This window comes from Callospermophilus lateralis, chromosome 14, assembly GCF_048772815.1.
Source record: "Callospermophilus lateralis isolate mCalLat2 chromosome 14, mCalLat2.hap1, whole genome shotgun sequence".
NCBI lineage: Eukaryota > Metazoa > Chordata > Mammalia > Rodentia > Sciuridae > Callospermophilus > Callospermophilus lateralis.
This window is the reverse complement of record NC_135318.1, coordinates 43,121,203-43,130,614: the sequence shown is the minus strand read 5'-3', so window position 1 is coordinate 43,130,614 and position 9,412 is coordinate 43,121,203.

The window sequence follows — 9,412 nt, the reverse complement described above, 5'->3', positions numbered from 1 at the left end:
TTGTATGTTTAATAAAGTTAGGCTTTTATTTTAAAAATCTTAAACAGTAAAATGGTTAAAAAGCAAGAAACCAAGCAGTAATCATCTTCTAAGAAACTAAAAAGATAAACTTTGGGTAGTTTCATGGTATTGGGTAGGAAAAAATTATAGTTCATGACATACCAAGGAAGAGAGACATTGATATGTTCCTACACTTCCTATTGATATTCCTGAAAACAATCTAGAAATGAGGGCAAACTAGACATAAATCAACTCTCACAAAGCCTAAAAAAGCCTAGAATGATCTCAATTCCTGATAGCATTAAGATGAATGATGCTACTGTGTTGACAAGAAAATTAAATCCTTATAGAGGATCTATATCTTTTAAATGTTTTATTCTGGAATTAAAAGTAAGATGAGTCATGCTAGATGTGATCATTTTTTGTGTGTGTGGGATCAAAACACAAAAAAATATCAAGAGAAAAACAGACAATAGCAATAGACATACGTGTAATATAGACATTGTAGTCATCAGACATGGAGTTTTTAAAGGATAGGTACGAGTTTATGAGAAAAGCATTGTGAGATTACCAACTGTATTCATTTGGGACTGAAAATTATGCATTGGTATCAAAATCAATGTGTTCAGTTGTGTGATTTTTTTTCTAGTAATGCTCTTCTATTTCTTCCAAGCTTAGACTACTTCTCAAAATCTGAACCTCAAGCTCTATGCTTTAAAGCTCTTTATCCCAGAACTGTGAAAAACCAGACTCCCTCAGCTCACAAAGACCAACAGTGTTTCAAATAATGATTCCCAAAAGATGAAATATAAAGACCAAGATAGGACAATTATTATTATTATTATTATTATTATTATTATTATTATTATTATTTTGTGATGCTAGGGTTTGAACCTAGGGCCTGTACATGTATGCAAGTGCTCTGCCACCAAGCTACATCCTAGCCCCATCCTAGCCCCAAAGGTAAGACAATTTTGAGGTGTATATTTGGCACTGTTTCCCAGAGTTGTCCCATGGAAACTGCGTGTGGTAGCTGGCTTAGAAGTACATTCTCTAGGGGATGAATTCTTTTCCCTTTATTACTTCCCTATTTCCCTAGCAGTGTAAGCTGTATCTCATAAATGAACTATTTTTATGCAAAGTCTGCTTTTTTTTTTTTCTTCCCAAAGGGTGAGCATAAACTGGGTGTGGTGGTGCACGCCTGTAATCCCAGCAGCCTGGGAGGCTGAGATGGGAGGATCTCAAGTCCAAAGCAAGCCTCAGCCTGGGTGAGGCACCAAGCAACTCAGTGAGACCCCGTCTCTAAATAAAATACAAAATAGGTCTGGGGATGTGGATCAGTGTTGAGTGCCCCTGAGTTCAATCCCCAGAAGAACAGGATTTAGTCAAATGAGGAAAAAAGAGACAGAGCTCCCACAGGGCCAGAGAGAACCCCATAGGGTTGCCTGCAAAGTCTGTTTTTTGAGGGAAATCAACACTTAGATACAAAGTTATACAGGTTTGGGCAAGGAGAAATGTGTCAAGTTTGCCAATTAAATATAACCAGGAGTGGGAGAAGCATTATTATAAATTTAACTATGCCAAATATTGGGAAAGAAGAAAAAAGGATAAAATGTATAAAATGGAGATTCCAGCTCCCACACAACTATATCCCATTTATAAAATGTCCCTCTCTCCACTTTCATGGCTAAGTTAAATCACTTCCATACCTGCAAAATAACTAAGTAGTTAAAAAAAAAAAAAAACTCTGAATAGTTTTCAACAAAACAATATTCAAAAAATATCTGAATACCCATCCGAATTTTTTTTCCATAAAAAAATACATAATTTGTCAAAAAAATGATGCAAGGTGATAGTTGAATTGTACAAAACCTATAAAAGTTCTTTGTGAAGGTGACAAAAAGTCTTGTGGACATGGCCAAGCTCATTCTTTTGTGGGGTGTGTGTGTGTTTAAAAATAGATGTATGTAGGGCTGAGGGTGTAGTTCAGTGGTAGAGTGCTTGTCTAGTATGCACAATCCCCAGCACCACACACACACACACACACACACACACACACACACAAAAGATATGTGACAAAATATCAATGGTACATAGTGGGGGTGGAGAGGTCTTATGCCAATTTCCAGTTTTTCTTCATGAAGGAATTTATGAATCCCTTGGCCATTTAAACAAAGAAATTGTTTCTTTTCTCATTCTATCTTTTTTTTTTAATATTTTTTAGTTGTAGGTGGACACAATATCTTTATTGCATTTTTATATGGTGCTGAGGTTTGAACCCAGTGCCTCACCTGTGCTAGGCAAACGTTCTACCACTAAGCCACAACCCCAGCTCCTCTCATTCTATCTTGATTCTGTTCTCCAAGGATAATGATCTTCATCCATGTATCATACCCAAATTATGTGAGGATACATCTTGTGTCAGAATTCTAATTCCACACACAGGAAGTTCTTAATCTGTAACTCTGGAACTGCTCCAGGTTCATTTGTTTATTTTCATTTTTTTTTCAAAGTTAGTTTAAAGTGTTAAGTTTTTACCACCAATATTACACTCAAAAAATTAAAAAAAAAATACTGACTTTCTGCTTTCTTGTTCAACCTGGGGCAGGCTTTGGTTTGTCCTCTCTGGCAGACTCTGACTGGCCTCTGTGTTCTGTTAGCCTCAGGAATATCCTTTCCAGCTGCATAGCCTGCTTGGCTAGGGCAAGAGAGAAGGGGTTTATTCTGCTCTATTTGGCATTAAGAGTAACTTCAAGCTGCAAGTGGATCATTCATGGTATTCTCTATGAAACACCATTAAATATTTTCTGACAGCATGTGCTCAGAGCATTACTCATTAATCACTAACTTGACTCCTATACTTAGAAATAAATTGATCTTGTTTGATAGTCATAAACATGTAATAAAGATAGGGAAAAAGTTATGGCCCATTTTACAGATGAGGAATTTGTATCTCAGAATTTAAATCAGAGTAAATAAGACATAAAACTATTTCATGTTATAATTGGATGATAAAAGCATAAAGATTGCACGGATCTGTGTGCAATTTTAAACTGTACTATTGTATTAAAAGATACATTAAAAAGTTAAGAAACAATTGATGACTGGGCTTGATGGTGCTCACCTGTATGCCCAGAAACTCACAGGCTGAGTTTGAGTTTGAGTTTGCAAGTTTGAGGCCAATCTCAGCAATTTAACCAGGCCCTGAGCAATGCTGTCTCAAAATTTTAAAAAATTAAAAAGCCTGGCGATGTAGCTCAACTGTAAAGCTCCCCTGGGTTAAATCCCCAGTACCAAAAACAAAAGACAAAAGAGACTTTACAAACTGGAAAAAATATTCCTGGTATGTATCATTGAAAATGATTAAGATCATAGGAAATTTGTGAATACCTAAATTAAAAGAACGGCCCCTAATGCCAAATAGATAGGTAACTTTATCAATAGACAAGAAAAATATGAATTAATTTTTATTAGTGAATGCAAATTAAAACAATGATTTAGTAGACTTTTTTTTAAAATCTATGCATTATTCCTTCTCTTATTTTGCTAGAAAAGATCTTTCTCCCACACTCCAAACATGTGGTTGTGGGAGGGCTGATCCTGGCATTACAAGAATAGATATTTGTAATAGTTATCTATTCTTTCTGTTGCCACAATATCTACTCTCCTTTTTTGTTTTTCTCCCTGTTAGTCCTTGTGATTTTGGTAGGGCTAATTCCCACCTCTGTGCCTGGGTAACACATAATCCAGTCTAAACTAATCAGATTATTTCATCCCTCTGGTGCAAGGGGTATTTCAGGGATAAACAGGAAGACAGGCCAACCAAAGTTTTCCTCAGAACTTTTGCTGAAGCTGTCAGAACTGAGGCACTCCCTTTGAGACTCATGAGACTGACTGCTGCTGAGTCATTTAAGCCTGGAGCTGCCAGGAACCATCTGCCAACAGGCAGAGAAAGCTTGCCTGAGAGCAAAGCCAATCAAGAGGAGGGCAGCACAAAAGATAAAAGCAAGTACTTATGGCACTGTTTGTGCCCCTAGACCTAGCTATTCCTGAAAGAAGGACTGCCCCCCATAAACTTGTCAGTTGTGTGATTGCAAAAGCCAGTATACTCACTTTTTTTTTTCTTAAACAAACTTAATTTGGGTTTCCAGAGTGGTATTAAAATGAGCTCTGATGAATGTAGGATTAAATCAACAGCAAAGATTTCTCTTTTTTCTAGACCTCCTTGGCTGAAATGATATAGGCCTAGAGTTATCTACAACCATATCTCCCTCCTTAGGGGGTAAAAATAAAACAGCCTGTCTGCAATAGAAGAAAAATAAGGGACATACAGCACATTCTCTTATGTCAGTTGAGTTCTTGAATCAAATCAAATCAACCCTGAGGTCTACATCCAGATGCATGAGGCAATAAATCCCACCACCCGCCCCCAGCTTTTTTTTTTATTGTTTGTTTTTTTTTTTTTTTTTTTTTTTGCTTATGCCGGTTGCTAAAAAAGTCTCTGTCATTGTAATCAATGTCATTTACTTGTTGTGTAAAGTCTGGACACATTGATATCCTATTGATATTATTCTAATACATATGAGATGTCAATTTCCCTCAAATTAAAAATAAAAATGATAATCCCTATGTTGATGATATGTTAAAATATAGATTCCCACACCCTGCTGGTATTTGGAACATTTTGTAAATTAATTTGGCTATAGGCCTCAAAAGCCTTAAAAATTACACATGTTGTGGGAGTTGAATAGATGGAGCACAGGAAATTTTTAGGACAGTGGAAGTATTCTGTATGATACTTATGGTGAATATATGACACTAAACATTAGTCAAAACTCAAAGAACTGTATAATACAAAGAATAACCCTTAACATAAACACTAGTTAGTAGTGTATCAATCATCTGTTGTAACCACAAATGTATCATGCTAATGCAAGATGTTAATAATAGGGAAAACTATTAGCTGGAAAAAGGGTGTATATGAGAAATCTGTACTTTCTACTCAATTTTTCTATTAAGCTAAAACTGTTCTAAGAAATAAAGTTGAAAGAGAGACTTCACGTTTTACCTATAATTCTTAAGTTATAAGTTTCTCCCAAAAGAAAAATAAATGAGCAAGAATGCAAAGATATAAATAAAATAATTGCCACCAGGTGTGACTTGAGAGGCACAAGTTGGAGGTCAGCAACTTAGGGAGGGCCTAAGCAACTTAGCAAGACCCTATCTCAAAATAAAAAATAAAAAGGACTGGGGATATGGCTCAGTGGTAAGTGTGCCTCTGGGTTCAATCTCTAGCACCCCCTCCCCCACAAAAAACATAAAATAAAACAATTGTCATTGCAAAATACTATATGATCTAGCAATCCCACTACCAGGCAAATGTCCTAAGGAAATGAAATCAGTAGTTCAAAGAACTATCTATATTCTCATTTTTACTGCTGCTTTATTCATTATAGCCAGAATATGGAATTAACTTAAGTGTCCATCTGTGGAGAAATGGGTTAAAAAAAAAAAGATGGTACATATACTCAATGAAATATTATTCAGCCTTTAAAAAGGATGAAATTCTATCATTTTGACAACATGGGTACATTATGTTAAGTGAAATAAGCCAGACATAGCCCAAGAACATCTCTTATTGAGACAAGAATGCATGTTCTCCCATATGTAGAATCTAAAAAAATTGAACCTGTAAGAGCAGAGGCTACAATAATGATTACCAGGGGCTAGGGGTGGGTATTGGAAGAATGTTGATTAAAGAATATAACATTTCAGTTAGACACAGGAATAAATTCAAGAAATATATTGTACATGCTGAGCATGGTGGCACATGCCTGTAATATCAGTTTCTTGGGAGGCTGAGGAAGGAAGACCAGCCTGGCAATTTAGTAAGACCCTGTTTCAAAATAAACATTTAAAAATGAGGGATGCAGCTCAGTGGTAGAGTATTTGAGCATGCAAGAAGCCCTGGGTTCAATTCCCAGTACCCCTCCACACACCAAAAAAAAAAATTGTACAATATGGTGATTATAGTTAATAAAAATGTACCATATACTGGGGAAATTACTAAGAGAGTAGATTCTAAGTATGTACTCTACAGGAAGAAAAGAAGGAAGGGAGTAAGGGAGGGAGGGAAGAGAGAGAAAAGAAAAAAGAAAGAAAGATAATTGTGTAGTAATATATACGTTCATTAACTTGTTTTAGACTTTCTAGAATGCATACATATTTCAAAACATCATTTTGTACACCATAAGCATAAATAATTTTTGTCAATTTTTAAAAATAAGAAGATAGCCAGGCACAGTGTCATATACCTATTCCAGAAGCTTGGAAGGGTAAAGCAGGAGGATCGCAAGTTTAAAGTCAGCCTCAACAACTTAGCAAGGTCCTAAGCAATCTAGCAAGACTCTGTCTCTAAATAAAATATTAAAAGGGCTGGGAATGTGGCTCAGTGGTTAAGCATCACTGGGTTCAATCCCTAGTACCAAAAATAAATAAATAAGGAGGAAGAAGAGGAGGTGGTGATGGAGGAGACCACCCAAGAATAAATATCCTCAACAAGAGATGCTCTTGTGCTGTAGATATACTTCAGCAGTACAGCTCTTGCCTAGCATGTATAATGCCATGGGTTCCATCCTTAGCACTGCCAAAAATAAAAGAAAGAAGGAAAGAATGAAAGGGAAAGAAAAGAAAGAAGGAAGGAAGGAAAGGGAAAGAAAAGAAAAAAAGAGATACTCTGACCAGTGGAGGAGCAAAAATTATGGCAAAATCTCACTGGGAGGAGGGAGGCGGGACATGCAAGCTAAATTTGCATCTATCTGATATCTAAATCAAGATGAAACACATTTGGAGATGTCAAGGTAATCACAAAAAGAACTAAAAGTAGACACTGTTAAAAGAAGTTGCCTCTGGAGAACAAATTAAAAAACACAATGAGAAAGTAATCCGTCAAATCCATAATATAGGACATTTCGTAGGACAATTGACCTCATTTCTCTAACAAATCAATGGCATGGGAGAAAATGAGAGAACAAATGACATTTAGGAGACAAAACAATCAAATTCAACATGGATACATCACTTGGGATCCTTCATTTGAACAAATTTTTGACAATCAGAAAAATTTTATTATGAACTGGATATAAGATGATGCTAAATTGTCAATTTTCTGAGATCTAATAATGACACAGTGGTTAGATTTTATAATATCTTTTGTAGTTAGACATGTCCTAAAATATTTCTAGATAAAATAATATGCTGGGGCTTGTTGTAAAATAGTATAGCACTAACTCATCCTGGCCCTGAAACAGAAGGAAACAGAGAAAACATGTTAATTGTGGTAACATGTTAATTGTGGAAGCTGGATGGTGGATTTCGTGGGGTACACAATGCCATTCTCTCTGCTTTTATACAGAGTTTAAATTTTTCCAAAATAAAACACTTGTGTTTTATTGTTTTTGTTTTTCAAAGCAGGGACCTCTGAGGAGTGGAATGGGATTTGGGAACAGTGGTACCAGCAAGATTATTTTATTTCCTTTAGTAAATATTTCTTGATTCCCTGCAATGTGTGAGGCACTGTTAAGACTCTTGGAATAAGAACAGACAGATCAAAACCACTATTCTCGCGGGGTTCACATTCCAGTTAGGGGAAAGAGACAACCATCCACAGACATAGTAAGTATAATATAATATGTTACATCCCAGTTCTTTTTAACTTTTTATTTTCAGACAGAGTCCTGCTTAGTTGCCCCGACTGTCCTCAAATTTTTCAAGTAACTGAAATTACAGGCATTAGCCACAGCCATGGCACCCAGTTTAATATAGCTCTTTATACCTTTATCAAGCATTTTCACTTTCTTTTTGTTTTTAATTTATACCCTACATAATCCAAGTCATTTTTATTTAATATCATTATTATTCCCACTTGACAGAAAACTAAAACTCTGAAAAAGTAAATGACCTACACCCAGACCCAGAGACAGCATCTGAATTTGAGGTTAAATCCTCTGATTATTACTTTTATTACAGGCATGTGCCACCATGTCCAGCATGGAAGCAGAGAGTAATATTACTATTACTATTATTACTCCACATTATTACTTTTATCTGATGACTCCTGTATTAGTCAGCTTTCTATCACTGTGACCAGACTACCTGACAACAACAACTTAGAGGAAGAAAGGTTTATTTTGGCTCATGGCTTCAGATTTCTGTCCGTGGTTGGCCACCTCCATTGCTCTGGGCCTGGGGTAAGGCAGAACATCAAGGTGGAAGCGTGTGGTAGAGGAAAGTGTCTCAGCTCATGCCAGCCAAAAAGCAGAGAGAGGAGAAGCAAGAGACAATATACAGTTCCCAAGAGCACTACCCCAAGGACCTACTTCTTGTAGCCACTGATCACCTGCCAATAGTTACCATCATTCAAATTCTTGTGGAAAAATCTATTAAATTTTTTAAAATTTTAATTAAAAAACAAAAAAACATTACACTTCTCTAACTCTACTACCTTTCCATAGTTTATTGTTTCCAAGAGTCTTTTTTAATGTTAAAATTAGATTTAGTCGGGGCTGGGGTTGTGGCTCAGTGGTAGAATACTTGCCTAACATGTGTGAGGCACTGGGTTCGATTCCCAGAACCACATATAAGTAAGTAAATAAAGATCAATCAACAACTAAAAAATTTTTTTTAAAAATTAGATTTAGTCAAAGCACTAAAAAAGCTATACATAGTTAATCAGGAAGTTCAGAAAATCTTAGGAGGAAAAGAAAGTCTCCCACCAATAAATGCCCAAACACATTTCACAGGGACAATATGTATCCATCATCATTTTTAGTTCCAATGGTTGTCTGTGTAGCTCTAGATAATATACTTACACCTTTATATTATGATCTTATCACCTGCAGATTCCATCTACAGACTTCATCTGTGAAGGGGGAGGACTGAATTCATTTGCATTGCCCCAAAAGCCCTAGGGTAGGCTCTTCACTAAGTCTGAGGCAGATATTTGTGTGCTGGAAGTTTCTGGGGACAACTCTGGAGAACTGATGGTGGCAGGACTGGGCTGCAAGAGAAGCTGACCTGCTGTGCAGTTCCAATAGAAGCTTCAGCCCATAGCCTGGAAGCTTCAGAGTAGAGAAGGCCCTTCAGAGCAGTCCTGAATCCAGATGCCTAGGCTCTTGTACCCCACATTTGACCAGTCATTAGTTGCTGTTGGGGGACATAAACTTCAGCAAGCCACCTCTCTTTGACTGAGGACAATTCTAGAAGGTCTCAGAGGTAAATTGTCAGTAGCCAGTATTTCTGGCAACTGAAAAATCAGTGTCTTGGCCCTTGTTATGGTTTCACTATGAGGTGTCCTCCAAAAAGCTTGTGTGTGAGACAATGAAGGAAGTTTAGAGGTGAGATGATTGGGTTA